At 30.3% G+C, this 8,214-nt stretch overlaps 2 long non-coding RNA genes across 3 annotated transcripts; one reads left to right on the top strand and one right to left on the bottom strand.

The window, feature by feature from the left end:
• Positions 1–72: 72 nt before the first annotated feature.
• LOC135145567 (uncharacterized) lies at positions 73–678 on the top strand. Its single transcript, XR_010283488.1, has 5 exons — positions 73–153; positions 207–324; positions 380–435; positions 489–571; positions 624–678. It is a non-coding gene; the product is annotated as an uncharacterized LOC135145567 (long non-coding RNA).
• Positions 679–6,987: 6,309 nt separating this feature from the next.
• LOC135145568 (uncharacterized) lies at positions 6,988–7,912 on the bottom strand. Of its 2 annotated transcripts, none has more exons than XR_010283489.1 (6): positions 7,840–7,912; positions 7,678–7,749; positions 7,514–7,585; positions 7,336–7,407; positions 7,200–7,271; positions 6,988–7,137 (listed from the first exon to the last, which is right to left on the bottom strand). It is a non-coding gene; the product is annotated as an uncharacterized LOC135145568 (long non-coding RNA). The 2 variants fall into 2 exon arrangements; XR_010283490.1 differs by having other exon boundaries at positions 7,808–7,867.
• Between the last annotated feature and the right edge of the window lie 302 nt (positions 7,913–8,214).

Here is an 8,214-nt window from a genome sequence, read left to right on the forward strand (position 1 = left end):
TATTTTCTTTGGTATACTCCAGTAGCTTGACTATTTTTAGAATTATGGTCATACTTAATCCAAACAGGAAATTTTTTTATTTCCCATCTTATGGCTAAGGCCACATAAACTTGTTCTGCTTCATTGTTTTGGAAGCTTAAGTGGAATAGCCTGGTAACAGTGGTTTTTTAATTATATAATTGTATAAAAAGCACCTATTATTTTAGTTTAGCATTGATAAGAGGCCCTCAAGAATATTTTTTAAGCCTTCTTCACTATGAAAAACTCCCATTTTCCGCTCTATACTTAGGAACAATGTTTGGTGCACTTTACTTTGCTCTTCACGTACTATTTTTTATTGTTGCACCGTTACTTCATTACTTTTAACTACTTTTATAAGAAGAAAATTTTTTTGGCCCTGGTGTGCACGGGTTTCCAGATAAGCAGTTTAATATAGTATTACATTCGTTGTTAGTTTTATCTTCTTTTTTAAATCCCTTTTTCTTTAGTTTTCTGGTAGCTTACATACCTGGAGGAATTAAGGGTCTTTGGCAAATGTTTCGCTTGTTATTGAAATCTTCTTCTTCAATAGGTATTTTAATTTTTTTTGGAACTTGAATTTAGTAATATTTATTATAAAACAGGGCAAACCATCCTAAATATTTAACACAACTCGGATCCTTTAGTTAAAAGATGCTTATTATATATTTATATTAGTTAATTCTTTTTTGATATTTAAAGAAAATTTTTCATAAATTATTTAAAACTTACACCTTTATAATTTCGAATGGGCTCGGAAGGATATACTTACTATTGCAGCAGTTTAAATAATTACTTAAAATTATGAATAATTGAAACAAAGTCAACAACTGAGTGTGTCGTGCTTCCAGATTTACTTATAAATTTCAAGCTTATATTATTTAAACAATACAGCTATTGAGGCTTTCAAGATCCTGAAGTTAATTTTTAAACAAAAATGACTTTTCTAATTCATATAAAACTTTATATACTAAAAAAAGTGCTCTTTACACTTCATAACTTTTACCCTTACCCAAAAAATACTTAAAATTTTTAATAATTTTATTAATTTTATTAATGAGGTTCCACTTTAAAAAAGTAACAACTCATAAACTTATAGTCGTAAAGATCGTTTAAAATAAAAACTTGAAAATAAAAATTTATTATTTTTTTTTATAATAATTATATAAAATATCTTGTAGCATACCCTCACCTAATTTAATTAATTTTACCACTACCGTAATAAAAGATAAAATGTAAATTTTTTAAAAAAATAGTTAATTTGACTGGTTTTTCTTCTCTCTATCAAGGGTTTTACATTTTAAGAAGGTAAAATCGTCCTGGATCACACTTAACTATAACTAGTTTGTACTTAAAAAGGCTAAGATAAAAATATTTTTTAAGTAGTAAAACTCTAAGTTAAAAAATTTTTCTTAATCCGATAATAAAAAACCTTGGTTTAATTGTTTCAAAAAATGACTGGAAGATCAAATAGGTCATTTATAACAAAATTATTTAATTAACTTTCAAAAAAAAATTTTTTTTATTCAATTATCACAACTGCCGTAGTATTGCGAGTTAAAATATTAAAAAAAAAATTAGTATAATTTACAACTTAAAAAAAAAGGTAAAGTAGGAAAGCACGGCGTAAGTACTAATTATATTAGTAAGCAAGAACATTTAGAGAGAAAAATATTGTAAGCACATTGTCTTTTTTTTGGTACAGAACTTGTCGTCCTTTTTAATTTTTAGTAATGGTATTTTCTGGAGCTCGTAAGGTTAAAAACATCGAAGTTACGAGCTCTTAACATGGTGATAACGTAAAAATTAGATTTAAGCTTGTACTAGGGCAAATCAAGTAAATAAATTCATATAACCTTAACCCTTACCCCTTCTATTAAAAAAAAAAATTTACCTCCTTAGCGTCGGCGTACACTTTTTTGGTGAGGTGGAGATCTAGCAACAAGCAAAAGTCTTTTGCTAATCGAAAGGTGTGCTAAGTAAGCCATTCATAGGTTTTTAAGCATTGCGTAAAAAACTGGTAGACAGGGAAGCAAGTTGGAGTTCTTGACATAAAAACCTCATAATAAGCAACCAAGACGACCTGTCAAACGGGTAAGAGCTTATTTTACCTCACTTGACAAGTATAGGCTATTGCCAGTAAGTCGTGGGGCCAAAGCAGCAGATGCTCCGATTCTGGAGAGCGTAAGTTCCCTGATGATAATAAGGGCCCCAAAGGTGAACTTATAGGAGTTGAATATATAATAAGGAGAAATAAACAAAAAGTAAATTATTTAACTTTGAGCAAAAATAGTTAACAGAGCTAAGATCCTAGAGTAAGAGGAGCTAATGCGCAACTATATCAAAGCTATGCACAGGCGGAAAAAGTACCTAAGAAAAGGTCGGGATAGAAACAGAACATAAAAATTGGATGTATAAGCAGAAGTAACTTTAAGAGGAAACATGCGATAGGCTTTTTATATAAAGGTGACCTAGTCAACCCTATCACCTTTAGGTTGGAAGTCTTAGTTATCTTTTTAAGCGATGAAATGCAAAACAAAATTTATCATGCATTGGTCGCATTCAATATAACATTTAATGATAATGGGGAGAGGGGCGCATGCTAGATTCATAGCAGAGACGCCGTGTTAAATAATAGGCCGACTACACAACACTTTCAAACTTGGCTTCTTGCGTAAAGTTAGGCACAAAGTAAAGAATACAAAGTTTAAGATCTGTCCTGACTTAGATGTCTACTACTGCTGCGACAGAATACTATAACTATAGTTTTTCATGAGTGGCGAAGTGGGCGCCCCGTTATAAAGATAAAAAAATATAAAAGCTTCATCTCGCACACCATTTGAACTTAGCACAAACTGACGGAGAAAGGAAAAAAATCATAATTTAAGTCATAAGAAAAGGTGCAAGAAGTATAGCTCAAAGCTTAATGTACAACGTGGAAGCAACACTAGTTTTCAGAAAGTACACACAAAGGAGGAGCGATTGCTAAAGTGATTTTTCAGGGTAAACTCCAAAAAAGGATATGGAAAGAGAATATATAGGTTAACTAAGGTTGACTACAAAGTTTCAAAGCGTGTTTCTCCGCTGGTTCTAAGTGATTCGAGTCAGTCATTTTTTTGCCTGGAAGGGATATACCTTCCGGAGCATCCGTGCTCAATTTTTTCTTGAACAGGGTAATACAGATTAAGCAGATTTAAGCATTTTAAGGATTTAACCGTAATATGCCTATACTTAAAAAAAGAAAGGATGTAGTTTATTACTGCTGACCTGGGTAATATTTATGTTCATGTTAAACAACTGTTTAGTTGCAGGTTATATACAAAATAGATAGAAAGAGTTAAACAAGCCGATAGTGAGTACAAAAACCAAAAAGTTTTAAATGAAGCTGCAAAAAGGACCTTATTTTAAAATTTCTATGAAATTATAAAGGAAAAAAAAGAACTAGCACAATGTAAAATGTCCAAAAAGCACTTTAAAATCAAAAAAAGAGAATAAATGAATTAAATAAGGAGAAACTATTATAACCAATATATACCTAGTAAAGCTGTTGATTATATTATTAAAGAGTAAAAATTAATAAACTAATTAATTAGCTTAGAGGTGTCATTTGGAGTTTTACTGTATTAATGTTCCCATTTACACTAAGCATGCATGGCTTAGGACTACTAGCAGGATCAACCAATCGACCATGGCGAAGCCTAAAAAAATGTTAAAGGATAAGGAAAAAAAGGGAAAAAAAGAAAACAAGAGAAAACTTAAAATGCATATTTTAACTAAATTAAACAACTCTAATGGTGTATTACTGATAAATACATCAATTAAAAGTTAGATTTGAGGATTACGTGTAAAATATAATTTAAAAACCGATCCATCATTTATAAATATGTTTATGCGCGCGTGGGCGCAAGCAGCTTATATACCATAAAATAAGATACTCCTTAAAAGATTGAAATCTTTTGTGTGTAGTACGAAATAATTTAATTAAGATTTCTACACCTAATTCCTTTTTTTATAAATAATATAGGCGCTATATTTAAATCGTAAAACTACGCGAAGTGGGGGTTTAGATCTACGCAACCAAAAGCTATTACTAACGACTTAACATTGACTACTGCATTAGATGCGAGGGAGTGAAGATTATTGGAGGAAAAGTTTTTTTAATGTAGTAAGAACGCGTCGCCATAGTATCTCAAGGCTCTATATACTCGGTTAAGTTTTTTTTGCACAAGTAAAGAGCTAATAGTAACCTGAACAGAAATTTTCATTTAGCCAAAAACCACCTATAAAAAGAAAGCTTGTTTTTATTCAAATTACATAAATATTTGTGAGGGTTAAATCGTAGGTGGCATGCATACTACCGTATTTGTGTTCTCTTAGTCGAAGGTAGTTAGTTTAAAAAAAAAGGCTTAACCTTCCAGAATGTTAAAAACAATTAAATAAATTATTGCAGTAAATTCAAATGCATTAATCAACTTATATAATATTTACTATGGTTTCCTCTTGCCAGACAGTAAGTCAACACCCCTTGGAAGTCTTGCTTTACTGCGAGGGCTGATAACCGCTTTTTCACATTATTTAACTCATGCGGGCTCACAAATTACACCGACATACCTTTAAACACTAAATGAGACGCTCTTTAATTAATTATATGTATATTTCTCTTTCTGACCCAATTCAACATAGCATACTTTCTTTAAAGCCTGTACCTAACATGAGCTTACAAAGACTTTGAGTTGACCAATGCTAAACTACTGCTTCCTCCACAGCTATCCCTTCAAACTCTATAACTTCCGTAAAAGTTCCCCCTTTCGGAGTTCTCACTCCCTTTATTGCACAAGTGTCTAGGATGATGAATGGTCCACTTGCCCTGCGGACCTTTTTATTAAAACATTCCAAAATTTTTACTAGAGCTCAGGATTTTATCGCAGAGTCCTTCTATGATAATGGATGATATGTCGTTATTAAACTTTCTTACTAATTTTTACGGTTATATGTTTTGTAGGCCACTCTTATCAGGTACAGCTTTAACAATCATCCTCCAACTCGATTTTGCCAAAATTTAATGAAATTGTAGAAACTAATTTTTTTTTATGTTTTTTACTAATCCAGCGACGCTACTTATAGGCAAGAGACAGGTCTCTGCACAACCATGCGAGAGAGGGGAAAAAAATGTTAAATGTTAAACCGCGCCACTATCACTATATAGTCACTTGCTAATTACACACCTGCAAAGTAGCTAATATATTAAGGCCTCCAGGGATTCTTATACAATTTCAATCGTTTTGTTGCCATTCAAATTTTACTTGGCGTTGATGCCAATTATTTTGTTTACAGTAGTTTAAAGTTACCACATATTGCATTGCAAGTTACAATTTATTAGAAGGCTTGTTATTAAGTAAGGAAACCAAACGTTAATCCCTCTAAGAATTCATGCTATGCTCACGTTAAGGAAAAAGAAAGAAGGGATTTAGTTATTTAATTTCTACTTTTAAGCCTTTTCTTCTTAGTAAACAACCCAAATACCTCAGAGTTAGATAATTAATATTTGAATAGAAAGGGAAAATCCCTTAATAACAATATTAAATAAAAGCTATTATTGTATCAGTAATGAGTTACACTTCAGTCGACCTTGGCATCCAACATAGATACAGTGCAATTACTACGGACTTTTTCATTTACCAAAAATCAAAGCTGAAAATTGCCCAGAGAATATAGAGACAATCGTGGCGGACTACTAGCTAAATTACAAATTTTATGTTTCTCTCAGCGGATGTAATCTTCTACTCTAAATGGTTTTTATGTTAATAAATTCTAACTGTTATTATAAGAACAGTGGATAGTACAATATTTGGATAATATTACTAATATGGCATTAATAAAAATTTTAATATATTAACAGTATTTATAATAGTACTAGTAACTTATATTTATTTGATGTGCACTTTACGTAGCCAGTAATGGAGTTTACTTATCCATGCCCTACCTTTTAAGTAGCCTTACTAAAGCTGTTTATCGTTTTGGTGATGTACTTTCTTTCTAGACATTGACTTTTAAGGAAGAAGGAACACCTTCTTAATCTCTCACTCAAAAAATATAGATTTAGAAGTTTAATTATACACACATAAATGACCTTAGTATAGTAATGAGATATAACAATCAATAAAATTACTTTTTTTTTAACTATTAGCTTGTCTCCTATCGAAAACTAACCTCTTTTCTGGTTAGAAATCTTCTTTATATACCCCTTTAAGTTTTTCTTTTTTTTTTTTTTAAAAATTTTAAACTACTAAAAATTGTATATTCAAGGAATTTGTTATAGCTTCCTAGGCAAGATAGCAGTGTAACTAAATAACCCATTAATTACACAAAGAGTTGATAAAATTGTTTTCGTGAACTAGTAAAATAAAAAAGTAATAATAATGCATTGAAAACTACATGTTCATAAAAGTAGATTTGTTTTTTTAAATAAACCATAAAAACTCAACAATGTAAAAATAAAAGAAATTAGGTAAACCATTCAATGGTCGCTTGAACTTAATTTTTAAAATACCTTTAGATAATCAATAAGTTACCACAATATAATTTTTTTTTTTTAATAAAAATTGGAAGTTATTACGATGTCTTTTAATTACACAATGTAATAGGTAATTTGTAGTCGTATTCTTAAAAACTTAATGGTTCTAATAAAGCAAAATAGCTATGCTAGATAATTTAAATAACCGACAAAAAGGAAACCTAAGTAGAAACAATAATATACTGTTAATTTAAACCTGAAGTTCTCGTGTACTTAAAATTATGAAAATAATATAATATATTTATAAAAATATTAAAAACTGTAGAGTGACATATTAAGGTTGCTCCCCTTACTTAGAGCACTAGTAACCATTACTTGTTCTCAAACAATCAAAAAGTTTAACGTAGTAATTTTATAATCGTTTATTTATCCCAAATCTTCATATAATCCTATCGCTGGGACCTAGGGCAGAACAAGAGACAACTGAGAAATCGACAACCCTTCCGTCCATTGTACACTCGGTTGTAAGTGTTTTAAATCTTTTAAAAGTTTCATAGTTATGTAAAATTGAACAACAGGAGAGCTCTTTGGACAATGTAATTTTCCTATTTATAAAAGGTCATTTTAAACTATATGGCTTACATTACTAGCAATCACATAAAAATACAGTGTTTGTAAAGCCAATAAATTGTAGAAAGTCCCTCCTGCTATATACCGGAAGTCGTTATTTTCCAGTAATCTAAAAATAACAATTGCTTTTATTTAAAAAACTATAACAAAGAATCCAAATATCTTATTAATACAAGTTTTTCAATGATTTTAAAGTCCGGAAAGTGGTTGTTTCAATATAAAATAAATAATTGTTGGAGAGGTCTCTATGTTATACAAGAAATATTGTTTTTGAAACAACTTTGTTTACTTTACGATGGATAATTATTAATGATCAGTACATTAAAATATCAATAATTTTACAATTCGTACAAAGTCTCCAGTTTAGTAAGATTTTTAAATAACTCTGGTGCTATTGCGGTCAGAGAGTTATTAGCAAGATTCCTAAGAGGAATAAAAAATTTACTTAGAACTTTATGTTTACCTCTAATGGCTAATATTGGTCTTCTATTTAGCAACATAAAAGTATTGTTTACAATGTCTCTAGGTTTGTAAGTTTTTCAAAAGTTTTTTCCATCAACTGACGGAACTTGTTGCCTTTCAAGTATCTTTGACGGATAAAATATATAGTCAGAACTTAGATATACATTAGTTAAGTATTAATACAAGTGATTTAAATTTGAAAGTTGGTGAAAAACCTCTGAAGGTATACATGATAAAAAGTTTTCAGAGAGATCCCTAAAAAATAATTTGAAATGCTTATAATTTCTGCAAGTATTAAAAAGACTATAAATTAAAAACATATTTATCATTTATTGTAAATCTCAGCCTAAAGATTACCCTTCCCCCCACCCCGACATAAATTATATATCAATACAATTGGAGAAAACACCCTCGCTGAATTTTACAGGTTTTAAATATACTACAGCAAATTAGTTCTCCTATTTGTGGTTTTTGAACCAAAAGAGCTTATAAAAACTAATTTATCTGGCCTGCCCGTTTACTTTATAGAAGGTTGAGGATTAATCTTGATACCAGCTCAAGTAGTGTGAGGGTACCAAAAGTGGTAGGCT

Source organism: Zophobas morio, unplaced genomic scaffold (genome assembly GCF_036711695.1).
Source record: "Zophobas morio isolate AGI-343-1 ecotype UQ-CSIRO unplaced genomic scaffold, CSIRO_AGI_Zmor_V1 ptg000159l, whole genome shotgun sequence".
In the NCBI taxonomy this organism is placed as follows: domain Eukaryota; kingdom Metazoa; phylum Arthropoda; class Insecta; order Coleoptera; family Tenebrionidae; genus Zophobas; species Zophobas morio.